General features: G+C 41.0%; 1 protein-coding gene across 6 annotated transcripts in view; it reads left to right on the top strand.

Annotated features, from left to right (window-relative positions):
• Window positions 1-18610, top strand: part of LOC551558 (trichohyalin) — a 115094-nt gene that overhangs the window by 49160 nt on the left and 47324 nt on the right. For 3 of the 6 annotated variants that reach the window (XM_006571024.3, XM_016914932.2, XM_006571021.3), the window contains exon 1: window positions 10490-10807. The exons of 2 other annotated variants lie outside the window; for them this stretch is intronic. The gene's annotated coding sequence lies outside the window, so the exon portion shown is untranslated. Of the gene's footprint in view, window positions 1-3404; window positions 3428-10489; window positions 10808-18610 lie in introns of those variants that run through there. One more of the 6 variants, XM_006571023.3, reaches the window with a different exon arrangement.

Genomic DNA, 18610 nt, shown 5'->3' with positions numbered 1-18610 from the left:
GGAGGAAATATAGTTGAACTTTCAACGTGAGATAAAAATCGATTTCAAGATATCGGCGACACGTTTTTCGCCCTTTCGTGAACATTGTGAGCTAATCACTATTACATTTATGCGCAATTATCCGCACTCGGTTAACGATTGCGCAACGTTTCCTTATTGAACGGAGTGTAAAAAAAAACGAGAATTCGTTGAACGGACGGAGAGAACATTCCTCGAATGCATTTATCTTCTAGAAATCTCTTCGAAACAATTTCCTATAATTCCTATATAAATCAACCCTTTTATTCGTGACCCAAAATTCATCGATAATCTTCATCAATGTAACGAAAAAATTAACTCATTGAAAACGCATTATAAAATGTCAATTTTGCGACAGTGAAGTGTTTCCACCTCCTCTAATATTAATGTGCACGTAATTTTAGAAGCACGACAAACTTGCACTTCCCTGTAAGAAACGCTTAAAATAACCGAAAAATTTATATTCTTCATTTCAAATCATCATTAATATAAGAGTGTATTGATTCTCGATCGTAAAATAGTATTCGACTGAATTGAATAAAAATCGATACAAATTATTATCCATTAAAAAATCTTGAGAGCGGGCTCCAACCACGAAATTCCTCCCGTTGGCCTGCCCTTTGGCCAGTTCGATGTCTTGTTTACTCTTCCTCGAGAGATCACGAGGCCTGTGGAAGAACGGGATGGAAAAAGGCGAGTGAACGACATCGGAGAGGTTGCGGTGCCGGCTGCCGCTCCGATCGTAAAAGGATTTAGTGCCGGTTCTGGGACGAGGTCGTTCCCGGAGATGACGTAGTAAAATTTACAGCGGGCGTACGGCCGTGAAGGCCTTCTTCCGATCTCTTGCACCTCTCGCTCTGGAAACCTTTCTGCTCTGGAGCAGATAGGGAACGATATCTGGGGAAAAAATGGTTGCCACACCGACAAGTATCCCTCGCTGGAAATGGAATGGAAAAGCGATAGCGGCTTACGTTTGATTTATTGTGCCTGGGAATTTTTAAGGTTCGTTGAACTTGGAAATTGACAGTGCGTTCGATAATCGTATCGACGAATCTTCAAAGGAATCTCCAAATATTTTCACTTTCGAGTGAAGACGACATTCTTGAGGGAAAAAGAGAAAAAGAAGGATGGAAAAGAGGAGGAAACAAAAGGATAAATCGGTAGCAGGCCTGGAAGAAGTCTGCCTTGCCCTCGGCCTGCAACTGCAACCACGGCAGCCGACGGCGGTCGTTACGGCATTAACGCGTAAGTGCATAAGTGTGGACCATGGTCGAGATAGAGCGAGCCGCCTCTTCCACCGAGGAGTCTAGAAAACCGGGAGAGAGAAGGTTGCAGCGGCTGTAAACGATGCAAACGGCCGGGGTGAACGCACTTCTTCCTCCTCTTCTTCTTCTTCTTCTTCTCCTCCTCTCTCAACTTGGATGCACCGTGACTCCGAGCCGGAACGAATGTCGCCGGTGTCGAAGCCTCGATGTAACGTGGATACCCCCAAGGCTTTTAGGAAGCCCCTTTGACACTCGTTTCGTCACGATTTTTTTCTCTCTTCCTTTTCTCTCCCATTCGGAGAATACACCGAGTCTCGGCACCATGTTTCCTCCTCGTACGTTACGATTCGTACGAGGAGTCAAGTGATAAGTTTTTCGATCTTCAAATTTGTAATATCGAATTATATTTCTCTTGATTAAATTCCAGATACGACATTTTGATTTTTGTTTTCTTTTCTAGATTAGTGTTATCGTGACGCGAATATCTTAATTAAGAGATTTTAAAATTTAATCCGGATCGAGACAATATCTTGTGCAATATCTTGGATACAGGGTATTGGAAAAGTGAGACGTTTTACGTACGTACGGTAAATATGAGAATTACGCGTTTCGGTCGATTGATGTTAGATTTGTATCGTGTAACAGCGCGCGGTTTATAGTTTGGATGATAAAATTTATCTCGCGCGTTTAGAAATTGAACGTTTAGCGAACGAAGTGAATGTATACTTTAAAGGTAAGTACAATGAGATACCAGTATATCGCACCGGCGTCATATTTCACAGGGATTTACGTTATTCACTATTCGGCCGTATCAACGGTGTTACACGGTATTTCGAGATTTCGCGTTTGTCCTTTTTTCATTCCTCCGTGTGATTTTGTGTGGTTTTACAGCTTAATGGCACGATGAAACGAGCGTTAAACGGATCGTAGCCACGCGAGTATTTGGACAGATAAATTACCCATTACGCGTGTTTTTTTTCAAAGACGACTCCACCTTAATGTCGTTATGTAACAGTTTAATACTTTGTCCCGATAATCCATTCGTAATAACTCGTATCAAAGAAGCCGATAAGATTGAACGTAATGCTTATAAAATAAAATAAATACTTGTCGGATATTTTCGATAAACGTTGTAATCGAAAATTCTCCCTTTGTGTAATCGATGATGGATAAATCCTATGAAAAGTGAAATTGTTGTCAGAATAAATAAATTTATTAATCGTTGTATTATTATATCACGATATTCATTCAGTTTAATGAATATTGATCGGAGAAAACATAGTTTATAGAAAGTTTTTAGAAAACAATCGTAGAAAATGAGGGAAAACGGATCGATCCCAGTGATCAATCACTGACGCTTCGCCTTGATTTTCACTCAAAAGATACTCGCTACTACGTGGGAATAAAGGAAAAAAAAATATATAAAATTATTCGCGAGATGTGGAAAGGAGAAAGTAAAACAAAAAAATAAGAATTTATAGAATAAGATAAGAACTCCGTAATCATTGCTTAAATTGTTTCACTGGTTTATTTATCACTGGCATGTATCTCAAGGTTTTCCAGAGATATCAACTATTTATTCAAATTGAAACGAAATTGAAAATAAAACGTGTATGAAGGCATCATCCTCGTCCTTGACGAATTAACATAAAATAATAATGATAATCCAGCGAGGAATAAAATTCGAAATCGCAGGCGATAAAGAAGAAGCCTGTCGTCACGTCCTCGTCCGATTCAAAGCCGAAGGAAGGAATTTGCATTTCGAAGACTTCGAAGATTCCCAAGGAAACTTTGGTTGGAAATAATTAGACTTCCCTTTGACGTCTTTTAATTTTCGGACAATATCCGCGTAATGCAAATTTCGGAGAAGAACTCTCTCTCTCTGTCGTTTGCGTATCCACGATTTGCGTATGCACGAACGGGAGAGTAAAAGCCTCTTCTCACGAGGCTTGCCGCATATCTTATCCAACGAGCAAGGTGAACGAGGTAAATTTACGATCTTCTATCCGTTTCTATTGAAAGAACGCAGGCTGCACACGCACGAGGCCGAATGCACTCGCTCACGTTGTGCTTTCTGATTTCAGGTGAGTGATCCAGGGACGATCCAAGGGGACCTCTCTCGTTGATCATCCTCTACGAACAAGGTGAAAAATTTCAAGCTATGTGCGTTCTCCCATTTTTCTCGCCAAATCAATCTGAATCGACAATCTTATATCTTATACTTCTCTTCGCATCGAATTGATATCTTCCTTGAAAAAACACCCAAACGATCCCTTTGTAGCGGAAAATCTAGCAAATAATTCCACGGAAATTGCTTGTAAATCACGCGGCGGAAAAATTTCAAGCTATGTGCGCGCCATTTTTCTCGCCAAATTAATCAGAATCTTATATACTTCTCTTCGAGTATCGAATTAATACTCATCTCCTTATTTCTCGTAGTTAGCCTCTTGTTGAAAAAACACCCACGATTCTTTCGTAGCGGAAAATCTGGTTCGCAAATCTCGAAATAATTTCACGGAAATTTCTTGTAAATTACACGAAAAATTTCAAGCTATGCGTTCCCATTTTTCTCGGCAAATCAATCTGAATCGACAGAATCTTATATACTTCTCTTCGTATCGCATCGAATTGATATCTTCCTTGAAAAAACACCCAAACGATCCCTTCGTAGCGGAAAATCTCGAAATAATTTCACGGAAATTCCTTGTAAATCACGTGAAAAATTTCAAGCTATGCGTTCCCATTTTTCTCGGCAAATCAATCTAAATCGACAGAATCTTATATACTTCTTTTCGTAATCGAATTAATACTCATCTCTTTACTTTTCGTAGTTAGCCTCCTGTTGAAGAAACACTCATGATCTCTTCGTGGAGCGGAAAATCTAGCAAATCTTGAAATAATTCCACGGAAATTGCTTGTAAATCACGCGGCGGAGAGGGATAACACGGTCGGGCGAGTTTCGAACAACGGGACATTGAGAAAGAAAGCGAGACGTGCGGAGATTCGTGTGTGATTCAGTTGTTCCGCGACCAACAATGATCGCCTGTTACTGGCTGAACAATACGAATCTGATACCCGTTGACGAGAAATGGGGCGCGATTTTCGGCAGCGAAACGATGGAACAATGCGGCTCGTTGACGATCGACGATCGTTCCCCAACGAGGACACGAGGCGTGTAAAATTCTTGTCACTCGTGTGCAAGGAACGTGCGCAAGGTGTTCGGAGGTACGGGTGGAGGCACGCGAACAATGGGTGGCGCGTAGCGGTGTCGAGGCGAGGAGGAGGGGAGAAGCGGGTTTATTTCGTGGCATTCCTCGCTGTTCCGCGACAATGGAGCGTTACGTTGCCACCGGGTCACAGACGACGTCCTGTCTCATGAGCCAGTACAATGACGGGCCGAGGAAAAGTCTTCGACTGAGAGCAAATAGACTCTACCTGGCGGATCTCCCACGAGAGAGATGATCCCGGTTAACGAGCGGACCGCCTCGAATATCGCGACAAAAGTGGCCCGGTTTCGCGGACGCTTCTTTGGAAACTGTCGTTCTTTTCCACTCGTGGGAAATTTTGAATCATATTTTCCTCTTTTGGAACGATCATCACTTTTCTCGTTCGTTCTCTCGTCGATGGGACAGTTGTTAATTTCTTGGACGGTCTTCTTTCGCGGTTCTTTGGAAACTGTTGTTCTTTTCTACTCGTGGGAAATTTTGATCGCGTTTTTCTCTTTTGGAACAATCTTGATCATCGCTTTTCTCATTCGTTCTGTCGTCGATGGGACAGTTGTTAATTTCTTGGACGGTCCCTTGGAAACTGTCGTTCTTTTCCACTCGTAGGAAATTTTGAATCGTGTTTTCCTCTTTTGGAACGATCATCACTTTTCTCATTCATTCTCTCGTCGACGGTCTTCTTTCCCTTGGACTCTGTCGTTCTTTTCCACTCGTAGGAAATTTTGAATCGTGTTTTCCTCTTTTGGAACGATCATCACTTTTCTCTAATCTCTCATGGGACAGTTGTTAATTTCTTGGATGGTTCCTTGGAAACTGTCGTTCTTTTCCACTCGTAGGAAGTTTTGAATCGCGTTTTCCTCTTTTGGAACGATCTTGATCATCGCTTTTCTCGTTCGTTCTCTCGTCGATAGGACAGTTGTTAATTTCTTGGACGGTCCCTTGGAAACTGTCGTTCTTTTCCACTCGTGGGAAATTTTAAATCCTGTTTTCCTCTTTTGGAACGATCATCATTTTTCTCATTCGTTCTCTTGTCGATGGGACAGTTGTTAATTTCTTTCTCGGAAGAAAAACTTTAATTTGACATATCACGATATTTTCGTATTGTATCTCTACTTTGATAAAAAGAAAGGAAAAGAGAAGGAATGACGGATCACTCGCTTCCTATTAATTCATTCCTCGAGAAGGAGGAGTTCATTATTCGAGGAAGAGGAAACAGTATCGAAAAATCGCGACGTTATAATTTTTGTGAACAGAGTAACAGGTTAACAGAGTCGGATTAATAATAATCCATAAGTCCGCTCCAATTAACCTCTTCGTCCCACGCTCGCCTCGCGGCGGGGGGAGGGAAAAAAGCGGTTTCCATGTGGATCCAATCGTACTCTCGGCCGTTGATCGGCCGTAATTGAGTAATCACGTTCGTCTCCTACGCATCGTCGCACGCCCACCTTTGCGAGAGCAAACGGAGAGCAAAGTTTCGAAATAGGACGTAATTGCGCGTTAATTGTAGCCGGGATTGTGATTGCCACCTTGGTCATCGGCCCGCTTTGTCGGGACACTTTGAGGCCGATGCAATAACCGCGTATTGCAGTGCAACAAATAAGGGTTGCTGCGAGAGAAAATTGAAATCTCGTTCAATGTTTCTATTCTTTTTCCAGCAGTGTTCTCTGGAAAAAATTGGATCGTTTGTTTAAATCGTTTATTGGAATTGAAAAGAAAGTCAACGAAACTGGAACCAGACGTAAACCAATAGACGAATATATATCGTTAGATCTGGAATAAACAATTGGACAACTTTATTTATTCACGTATACAGCGAGAGAATGTCGAGGGTTTGCTAAACAAAGCGATAACAGTACGAAAGCAGCCACTTGACCAGGCCACTTCAACCTCTCCAGATCCATAAACTCGCAACAATAAACAACCGTATCCCTTGACGATTTCAACGACATCGCTTCCCTCCACTTAACATCGTAATCGTGGCTTGGCCCTCTTTATCCCAGAAGGGAGATTAGAAAGGAGGAGCGCGATGTATCGGTAAGAGAGGAAACTTGTTTAATTTCCCCAAATAGTTTGGCGTGTGTGCCAGATGACGAGGGGAACGGCCGTCTCTCGCGTATATATCCACGCGCATATATATATATATATACACGCGGAATTCCACGGGCCACGACGATTTCCTGGTTCAAGTGCAACTGTCGAATACGCTCGGGTTATATACATTCCACAGACGAAGGAATTTAGACGACACGGAAAACGAGCCGACGGTTTGGTTGCATATCGTTGCCGCGTATTTATGCGCGCTGCATTTATTACGACACGACGTTCCTGCGTCTAATAACCCCGTGTTCAACGGCAATGGGCTCGCGAACAGGCCGCCGCGATATACACACACACACGCACATACACGGCCCGTTACTCTTCCTCGTGTATTTCGCGCTCGTGTCTCTCCTCCCCCTCCTTCTCCCCCGTGTCACGTGTTTCTCATTTTCAATTGTGCGCCCGCTTCTTCTTCGATCCGAAGCACCGTTCCACGCCCGTGTGCTGCAATTAATGTCACGGGTGAGCGTCACGCGTTGCGAAAGCTAAACTCGCGAAAGATTGGCCGGCAACGGGATCATTTGTCCGGTGCGCGCATGCGCTGGTTGTTTCCTCGATCCTTGTCGCGTTGTTTGTTTACGTCGAGTTTGTAACTCGACCGTGTAACCGCCACGGGATTATTGATGCGATCCCGTGTTTTGTCCGCGCTCGAGAAAGAGAGGAAAGAAGGTTTCTGGGTATCCGTGCTCGGATACGTTTTTTACGTTGTTCGGGCGTGTCTTCTGTTTCAGGGCTCGATTAAATATTCGGGTTAGGGAATAGAAATTGGCACGGAAGTAAGTAAGCGGGCGAGGCGAGATTGGTAATGAGTTTCGTGATCGATCGAACGCGTTACTAATTTACCAGTCGTAAATCATCGAGCTGATTACTTAACCAGAGTATCTAATTTTAATAATCCTCTTCTTAGAATCAATATTTATTTATTTCGTCCAAACGGTAGAAGATTTCGTTATATAAAAAGAATCGTCATCGTCGTTCGCTTTGAGAATCGTATCGCGTTTTGTATACCGTTAAAATTCTCATATAATATATATATCGTTTCGTGAAACGGCTTGAAATAGTTAAACCCGGTGTTTAAAAATCGAACGGTATTCCCGCAACCGTGTACTCATTAACCGTGTACAATGCTCGCTGGTGGAAGTGCACAATGATGTCGACAGGTAACGTTTTCACATCATTTCTCTCTCCTCGCTTCTCTATTTTCCTCTCCTCGTGCGGCTCTGCTCTCCACGCTCGTGTCGTTCGTCTTGTACTCACCGTCGTTAATTGTTGTCGCGGATGTCGGTCGGACATGGATTTCGTATAACGAACACCGAACGGATCAACCGCATACCAACTCGCTGCGATAATAGTGAAAATATCCTGTCCTGGATGGAGGAGCAGTTGTTGCTGCATCGATCGCAGCGACGTACACGGAGGCCAATTATTAAAATTTAATATCGGGATTATTAAATTAGGCTGGCGTGCACAATCGGAGGGAAACGTGAAACCGTTTCTGACACACGAGCCAACTAACGGCACTTGTTTCGTTACATATTGTACGCAATTTCTCTTCTCTGCCTGTCTCTTTCCCACTCCCGTCCCGAGTGTCACGAGCCCCTCACCCCTCTCTCTCTCTGCAAGGAATGCATCTCGTTTCCTCCTAAGAGAGCTTGTCGCCTCTAATTATTACAAAGGAGATATCGTTTCCAGGGAGTTTACCGTTGCGTGGGAGACGATTTACGCTCGCTTCGTGAATTTTTAACGAGGAAAATCGAATCTTGGAAGAGTGTGGAGAAGGATATTTTAAATTTAGAATCTTTCTCCACTGAGAGAGAAAAAGAAGAAACATTCAGATGTATAAGAAATCGTAATAGTCTGGAACGAAACGAGTTCGATTTCGTAACGGAGAATTTTCGTCCGATTTAAAATTCCAGCGTCGTCCTCGGTTTCCGGTTCCTCCCGAAATTAAAATGGACGATAAGTTCCCTCCATCGCGTGTGTATTTCGTATTACACGTTTTATTCTCGCAGAAAAGGAATTATTGGAATCGAATTTTAGATCGAATCCTATTCTTTCTTTCCTTCGTTCGATGAATGCTGCTTTTAATTATGTTAAAAATGAAACGAGCGCGCACACGATTTTCATTCGTTTCCATCGCGATTATACGATCAACGACATCAGCTTTGAGAAGTTTTTCCTGTCCAGTCCTGAAACTGAACTCGTCGAAAACGCTCGGCTCGACTCGTTTGCCCGCCGGTTTCGTGGCGCATAATAAAACGGAGCCACGAGGTATTGAGTAACGGTGTAATCGAAAGAAAATTGTACGAGTTGGACGAGATTTGTACGCGTGTGCGCGTGCGTGGATGTACGTGGAGTTATTTCGTAAATGGTTGATAACGTTGTCGAATGTTGTTCGAAGTAAAAGTTGAAGAGAAATTTTAATGTTCAAAGAGAAATCTAATCATCGGGTTTTGCATTTTTTTTTTCCCTTCTTCTTCTTCTCCTTTCTTGATATACAGTGTCGATACGCAATTACTGTTACTTACTTTTCTATACCCACTCGATTTCTCGCTTCTCGTTTAATAGATTGGATGTTTTTCCAAAGCAATCTTTCCCGAATTTTATAATTCATAAAAGATTTGAATCGTTCGATTCATTTGCTTCTCCAAACAAAATCGATTTTCACGATTTTTATCTCCGAGATCGGCATAAATCGTGATCTCGCAATTAATTTGTTCGAAAGATTTGGCAAACTTTTAACTCACGAGTTATTCATCGTCCTCGATTACATTGTCGTGCTTTGGGTTCCTTGATCCTTTTACCCTATATATATATATTCCCAGACAGCGTCTGGTTTCTGTAGTAAAACACGCATCACGTCGAAATATTTTTCAACGAGCTCAGTAACATTGTTGCTTTGCCGTTTCACGCTGGCCGGCATCGTCGTTTATCCTCTCCTCTTCCCGTTCTTTTCACCAATTTGCCCGCCTCGCCATCACTCGTCGACACGATTCCTCGCGCCTCGTTTATTTATCGCGCGATTTATTGGGCGTTGTTTCTCTCTCTCTCTCTCTCGTGTAGATTGGAAGGAGGAGGTTGTTCAACGTTGATCGAGGACGTGGTCGTTTTCACGGGAATATAAGTATAAAGTAGTTTCGTAAAGTAGTTTTCTGAGATTATGGAGGATGAGGTGAATCTTGGAGGAAGATGATTATCTGGAATCGCAAGTGCAAGGGGCCCAGGTGTTTCGATAGTCGCGAACAAGGAGAGCGGGGAGGGGAGGGTGTACGTGAATATTTTATACACGAGATTTATCGTCGCATCGTTTGGAGAAAGTGGAATGGATGTTTCACGGGTAGTTTGTAGCTGTTAGTTGGAGGCTAAGGTACGATCGGTGGCATTAAATTTTAAGAGTGGCATTGACACGCGTAGAAATTAATTGGCGATGAATACAAAGCTTCTTGTATTTAGTTGGTTGAAATTTCGTTGAAAATTTACGAGCAGTTTGTTTAGACTTCACGGTTCGAGTAAGCAAAGTTTGAAAGAAAGAAAGAAAAACAATAGGAAGAAAGAAAATGCACGATCGAATATTTTTGCTTAAATATTGCTCAATAATTCGCAATAATTCCTTTTATTCGAAAATCCGATAATCGATTTACACGACATTTTCTCAACGTTAATATGCATGATCTTGAAAAAAAGAGATGTTTTTTGTTGTGTCAAATTGTAAAAAAAATCGACGTCAATAAAAATGATAATGTTAATCGCGTGATACGTAGCAAATATTTACACGTAGAATTGATGAAATCGTTGAGTGAATGTTTGAGTGCTGTAGTAAGCGTCAGTGCGCAGTCGCGCGCGTGGAAGAGAGGGGAGATACGTGAAATACGAAATACATAATTAATTCCTCAGTCATCGGCCGTCCTTTGTCGGTGAGATATCGTGTCGCTATCGTGCTTTTGTTTTCGATTGCGCGTGGCATTGAAACATTCCGTCTTCTGTGTACATATATACATATATATATCGAGCAGTTCGAAAAGTAATATCAGTGCGATCGTGTCGTGTCTCGCGATTAAAAATTTCGATGGATCCGATAAGTGGAAATTTTTAAACTTTTTACGTGATAAAAATTTTGGAAATTTTGAGATTTTGGTGAAAGTGGTGTGTTTAATTCGAAGTTCGACACGGGAAAAAAAAAGGATTGGACATCCGTTTCGAAACGTGAGTATTTCCTTCCCTTCGATTATTTAATGATATATACTTTGCAATTATTTTTCAAAATTTAATCGATCTGAAAAAAAATTATTATTATTATTATTATCATTTATCTTAATTACAACGAAACGAATAAATTTATTTTCTATTACGATCAAATAGTCAAGTCGTTATATTACGTGCTTATCTCTCGAAATACAATATCGCGCAATTACAATACGACCGCAGGCACAATTATCTGAAATGATATTTTCAAACGAACATGCCATACGTAATTACAATGTATATACGGAACAAATAACAAAATTATTACTTTACATTGTGTTACAAATTCGATGACAGGTATATACTTTTCTTACCGCAAAACGCTATTATACATCATCATTTCCTGTTACGTATCTTTTAATTCCCCTAACTCCATTTAATATCAAATTTATACCTCGATTACATTACAGTTTTCAAAATTCTGCATTCCTCCGATTTTTCTCTATTAAATTCTCACCTATACTGAAATATTTCGATCCAATTTCAATTTTCTCCCCGTCGTGTATATCATCGAAAGCCTCTTATCTAATCTTCCATATATATATGCTTGCTCAAATATATACCCGAAGATAAAGGAAAATCGAATCGAGGAAACCAGTCGAGGAATATTTAAAATCGCAGCTGGATCTGGTCTGGATAATTCGATCGTTAATCGTTCGGCCGGAGTTATAATTCGCATAAAATTAACGCCTGCGTCACAAGAAGCTAGGAATATCGCGATACGAGAGTTCCTTTCGTTAATCGGCATTCATCCATTCTCACGCAACGCTTGTGATTTTAACATGCCCGCAACTTTTCATCAACCGCTATATATCCTCGTTTCTCTCACGAAGAGTCGCGTTAGAGCATACCAACCCGGCCTTTCCACCCGCTATTAACCGCGATACACACTCCTTTTCGTCGCACGCGCCGCGTGTGGTACGCTCGTGACCGGCTATTTCGTAAATTGGATTAACGGTCGTGCAGTTCGGATAATTGACCCCGCCTCGTAATTCGTACGTTCGTTTCTCCCGGCTTTTATCCCTCGTTTATTCCTCCGAGATCCTTGAATATTTCCATCGTTTCTTTTTTTTTTTTGGAAATTTCACTTTTGAATAATCAATGGATTTAAGTATAGTTATTCGTACTCGAGAGAATATATATTGCATTATGAAGTATATCAGTATTTTCAAGGTGGTTTTTAAAAATCTTCCTAAAAAGTGTTTAAGGTCGCATTTAAATCGAAATTAATCGCGAAACCTCTTCTTCCCTTGTGCGATTTTCGTTTAGTTTATCCTTGACGGGTTTCTCGTGCACGTGGAAGGAAACGTGTCGGTCAAAATCGCGGCTTCCAGCGTGACGAAACAGGCGTTGCACGGGCGTAAAACTCGATAGAAATTCGCCGTGATTGATACCAGCTCGTTTAAAATTCGTCGACCGGCTGCCTTTCAGATCCCGTTTCGCCTGGCGCTAGTCGATGACGCAGTTGAACCGTACCGTGTTACGAAAGTGTTTCGGTATCCAACCTTTATTTCCCTCCCGGAAAACGTCTAATAATTTACTTGAAAATTGATAGATCGAATTCGTTAATAATCGTTTCTTCTCTTTCTTTCCCATTTTTCGAATAAATCTCTCAAATTTCGAACTTTGCCAAGCACGCTTCGAATAAATAAATTTCGTTAGCTGTCGAGAAAAGTGGTCGTATTTTCAGATATTTTTATTTTTCCGCGTAATTTGTCAGAGTCGTTGAAAATTTTCGATATTCTCGCGAAGCAATTAAAATAAATTCGGTGTAAATATAAAGTTATGATATAATTCGTGGAACACTGTTTAGAGAACGCAAAAGATTGATACACAAAAATATCGCCTCGGGCTTGTTTATGTTATAAGCGATCAAAGTTTGAAGAAGAAGAGGGAGATTATCTTTGTTGTTATACTCTTGTAACATCTTTTAAATTGCTTATAATAAATAAACATCAATGTTTCGATACTTGGAATTTTCTGAATATACGAATTCCACGAACATGTTGTATACATTTACGTAGAAATGATTATTTTCGTGGGATAAATGTGACCAATAATACGCAAAAGTCCAGTTATTACGGTTGTGTTTCCAGCTAAGTTGGTTTGCGGATTGCGCAACCGATATTTTCCTTTCGGTATAACGCGGAGAATAAAAATTCCCTCGTTTTGAATTACAACACGGTCGGCGGAGAAACGGTGTTAATATTGACAGAGCGGGAATACTGTTCGATGTCGGCTCGTGATTACGTGACTCTAATAAAGGGATTCCGTCACGTAGATGTGTCCACACGTTTCCGTTTCTTTTCGAACGTTTTAAATTCGTTGTTATACTTTTTTTTTTATCAAAAGAAACACGGTGGAAATAGTTAATCGGTTACGTAAGATGAACATCTCGAATATTTCTTATTTATTCTTACGTCTCTTGTGCGAAAATATACGTTTTTTGATTTTGAATATCGTGTAGAAAGAAAATGAAAATAATTACTCTACTCTTCGAGTTTTTAAGTGTTTCTTTTTTAAAAAAGAGAGTTGTTTGTCTTTGAACCCAGCTGATTCATAGCCGGATTTTGAAATCGTAATCGTAGAGATAGATAGTTAAATCGGGGAGGGAGGTCGGTTGTATTGTAGGCAAAATATACGCGTTCTACTGGTTCAACGTGTGTCTTTTCGTCTCGTCGATCGTGGTGTTTACGTAACAACCGGTTGCGATTTCTTTTCCGGGTAGCCAGCTGACCGAATCGTGGACGTCACTAATCCCGGAGGAAATGTCGTAACGGTGGCTTTGTCAACAATTTCGATTGCTCGACAAAGGAATAAAAATTCGTAAATATAATTAAAATTCGAATCGAATTTATATATATAGAAGACGAATATTCTATAAAAATTTTATTCTACAGTTCGATAAATCGAACTTTGTTTCGTCATCATGTTATTCATATTGTTGTTTGACGTTGCAGAAATGCAAATTTTTCGAGAAACGTTACTCGTCGATAATGTGAGGTCGGATGATTCGATACGTGATCTCACGTAACGCGAGAGACAGTATCGGAATGTATATCCTTTTTATTTGAAACGAGCCTTGGTTGTATAATCTTATTTGTCGTTTTCGACCCGTGAAATAATAGGTACCGTTGCAATCCACGAATCATCATTGCGGTTATATAAACCCGTGACTTTTCAACCCCTCGACAATATATTCGTTGAAAATTATGAAAAGTCACACTCATTTTATGTGATATAACGATTCCGCAATAATTAGAAAATTGTTAAAAGATTTGGAGGGGAAAAGAGATTCAGAGGTGGATTGGAGACAGGGATAAAGTAAGCCCAATTCAATAAACTCTGATAAAAATGACATTTCGCAACGAGGTCTAAAGAAAAGAGATTCGAATTCGATGCCCGGCCGTCCTTGCTTCGTGAATGAAAGATGCAAGAGCTCCACCCACGTCTGTTTTCATTGCCTGTGAAATGTCACGCGGAGAAAGGCCAAGCCAACGTCGGCCCGCACCTGTACCATTTAACATCCTCCGCGTCTTTGATATACTTCGTTTTACAATACGAATATAATTAACTTGGACGAACAACGATTAACTGGATGGATTATGAAGTGAAATAAAATTTGCGATGATTTACGACGATCGAAACGAGGAGGATTTCGATATTTCAATACGAAGATTTGTCACATCCTCCCAATTCTGTTTCCTACGATGATTTCCATTGTTCGTCGTTGAAAGATCTATAATAATAGTAAAAAATGATGTCATCGATCTATAGCTATGCAAATCTCTTGGAAGGTCGTTTCGCGACGCGTCAGGCACGTGTCCACGTATGTGACACTTGTCACGTGTTTCTCCGCTTAAAATGTACAAAAGAATGGAGGATCGTCGAGTCGTCGATTCAAGATTATTCGCTTGTAAAGCGGATCGGTATGTCTCGGGCCATTCCTTTCATACTGTATCACGGGCTACGACGTCACCTTCAGATACCCGCCACACGCATTGAATACGAAATTATTCGATTAAACGAGGAGCGAGGGTTTCGAGTTCGAATATTCGAATATCCTTTTCCCTCGAATCTGTTTCGCGATCGTCGAGTGCCTTGTAATGACCTCATGCGTTTCTTTCCCGCGATGACTTTATTGTTTGATTGATATTGCGTCGGGGATGACAGAGTTGGCCTGAATTATAATCGACTGTTTCAGGATCGGCGAAAATATTTACATTGGAACGTTGATAGCGAATGAATAAAGAACGATCCGAGAAAAAGAATGTGATGATGGAAATTTGGCGACAAGTAAGAAGAAGACGGATGAATAATTCTGCGTAATTAATGAATATATTGTTTCATATACATTCTTACAATGATTATACAATTTCGTTCTTCGATTTTTTTCCTTGTTAAAAATTTTACGAATTTAAAAGATCAAAATGAATTTCGATAGATTTGATAATCGTAATGGTGTGACGATGAAGTTTAAAGGATCGAGTAGAGGTTTATTTTTATCTTTAGCAACAGTAACGGCGACGGTAATATGAATGAAATGAAACGATAGGCAGTTTGCCAAAGTGGTGGCTAATTATAGGCGACGGGGGTGGAGCTGGTAGGGTTCGATCGTGGAAAGTCCCCGCCCAGGGAACCGCCGTTTCCAACCGTGTTCCGCTCGATTAATTGAAATTTATCACGAACGTCTTAATTTGCCTCATATTTTCGTGTAATTATCGGCCACGTGTGAAGCGTGTAACATTTTCGGCTTTTCAAATATAAATTTCCCAGCCCTGTCGTGCCAGCCTTAAATTTCACGGGGATGTCGCAAAACGGTCGGAAACCGAGCGAGTATTCGACCGAGCATGCAACGATATGTTCGTTTCGATCGATGAGTTGACCGGCAAATTTATCAAATGTTTCTTCGAGTAATAAGAGAATATCCGCAATTGGAGCGTGAAAGATTTTCTTTACTCCTCAATAACAATCCATCTAACAATATCATCAATTTCTTACTCTTATTCGTCCTCGTCTCTTAAAAAGCATTATCTCTACACGCGAAATCTCCTTCTAGATTCGTTTCTCCCTCCTCTGAGGATCGGTGACACGTTCTCAAGGTCCGGGTCGCGCGAAAAAAATGGCGGGAGGAGGAAGACACGCGGAGGAGCCATATGGCGAGCACGTGTTTCCGTGCATTACCCTAGACCGAAATACGAGTACAAGAGTGGATGGATCCGTGTACACACGATGTATTTCTGGCGCGCGTTCCACCCTGAATCCTCGTGGACGCCTCGAAGGGGGTCGTAAAGAATCGTTGATATTCCTCTTGGAATATCCTTTCGGCCACCGGCGAGCTTCGGCCCCGCCAGTGATCGCCGCTCGAATGGGATGTCTCCGTCTTCTATAATTATCATCGGCTTTTAATGGGGGATTTCGACACGAAACGAGGCCGAAATTCGAGAATTATTCTTCTTTACTATCCTTTTGGACAATTTTCTCGTTGATCGATCTTTTTTTTGTTAATTGAATGATTGAGAAAGAATGTATATATAAATTGAAGAAATGGATTAAGAAACGAGAATATTATCGGTCAATATAATGCGCAATATTGCGAATGACTCACGGATTTGCCTCCAATGGATTGCAATGGATACTATAATGGCTGGCTCGAGTTTAAATTTCGTTAAAGTCAGTCTTCTAGAGATCTTTTAAAAATAAAAGGATTGTTCAAAATTGGCTATTAATTACGCTCCATTATTCTGATTCTTTCGATCAACGAAGATATTTAATTTCAAGATACGTAAGATCTGTCGATGGAAAAAAGGAAAGTCTCTGAATCGTCACATGTTCACTTTTGAAAGTCGATCAAGAACGGATCAAGCAAGGAAAGGACGAAACAATCGATCGTCGGTGTTTCTTTTTTCCCCTAATTATACGCGCGTATAAAGATCGTGGAATCGGGAGTCAGAAATTCCGTAAATGTCGCGTATACCATCGAGACAATTGTGCAATTATAAGGAAACAATGTGGCGTGCGTTTAATTGATAGTAATTTCACTCGTTCGCGATGAAATCGCGAACAACTTGGGATCGGTTTAAAATAAAATCTTTTCAACCGTGGAAAGAAAAAACTATTTTCTATAGGTAATTCGAAAGTCCGTTGTCGGCGAAGTTTCTCCTAATTGGGAACTTTGGTTTAAAAAAAAAAAAAGGAAAAGGAAAAAAAAAGACGAGTTTCAGGATCGATGGCCGTGTTCCTCAGTGAAATTCGATCAAGCGAAAGTGCAACTTTTCGAGCTTAGATAACGTTACGCAGAATAATGTCATGCGACGAAGAAGAAAATGGATGGTTTTGAAATCGTCGAATATTTATTGTGAAATATCGTACACTCTTTTTATAAATTAATTATTACATAGGATGGCATTTCTCTGGATTCATTTGTGGATCAATTACGATCTATCGCGTCATTTTTAAAACAGTTTATGTACGTATGAGCTCCATAAAAAAGGAAAACTTGCACGATCGAACGATCAAGATTAAGAAAAACGCTCGTACAACTCTGGCAGCTTTTATCCAACCATTCAATCTTGAACACGCGTCTCCACTATGTTTCCTCTTCTTTCTTTATACATCTTAAAGCCATTATTGAGGAACGTGTCGTTCAAATATCTAAAAAAAAAAAAAGATAACGAAATGACGCGTAAAAATCTTACTTTGCAACGATTTTCCTCGCAATTATTGTATCCCCTTGCATCCACAATTATCGGCCATCGGCCTTTTTCGCGTTTCATTCGATCGAAGCGGGCAATTAGTAGACGAGAGAGAGAGAAAAAAAGGGAAAAATATCCCCGATAATTGTGATGATAATGGTAAAAATGATCGGTGAAAACGGGATCCGGAGGTGGTTGACGTCTTGACACCGATACAAACTGATGCCCGATGAAAATTTTCTACTTCGTTCGCATCGTTCGATCGCGCACGCATCGCGCGGCTATTTCTTCACCGACGACCCACTTCACCGCCAAAGATCGCCGGTTTTCTCTCGTGGACCGTGCGGCAAGTGCAAGTGACACACTTCGATCGCGATTCGCCTCGTGTCGCTTTCGAACGCTTCCGAAAAATAACAGAAAAAGAATTTGATCGATGCCCCCTTCCATCGCTCTCCAAACAAATTTCAAATTTTCCGCGCGAAAATCAAGTTTAATTCGATTTAGAAGAATTTGAAAGAATTGAAAATCTTTTCACAAAAAAAAAAAAAAGAAAATCGAGACGACGAATAAAGAAAAATAAGAAAAAGGAACCGCTCAAAGGATAACTTTTCCAGCCGATCGATCAAAGATCCGACATTTATCCACTCCTCCTCTTCTTCTTCTTCTTCTTCTGTTGCACTTTCTTCGATAGCCGATTATCGTGGGAAGATTGGAAGGTTCTCACCAAGTCTGAGTTGGGAACAGGGAAAGCCGGCCTCGATGATTTCGATGATTTCTCGTTACCCTCTGGCATTGATCCGACGTGAACCCCGCCCGTTTGTACGCGAAACGTACACGAGCCGTGGCACGCGAAACACGCGGAAACGCGCGGCCGCGCGAGCCCACGGCATTACATAAGATTTATCTGGCGTTAGTTCAACGAGTCGTGGTCCGTGATCCTTCTTTTGGAGAACGTTTAGGGACGCCACTCCATCCTCCGCCTAATTAATATCCGCGAATTAATCGCGATTTAATCCCCATGGACGGACGGTATTTCGGATCTTTGGACGCTTGTTTCTTTGGATTTATT

Source organism: Apis mellifera, linkage group LG1 (genome assembly GCF_003254395.2).
Source record: "Apis mellifera strain DH4 linkage group LG1, Amel_HAv3.1, whole genome shotgun sequence".
Classification (NCBI taxonomy): domain Eukaryota; kingdom Metazoa; phylum Arthropoda; class Insecta; order Hymenoptera; family Apidae; genus Apis; species Apis mellifera.
This window is presented reverse-complemented; position numbering and strand designations above follow the sequence as displayed.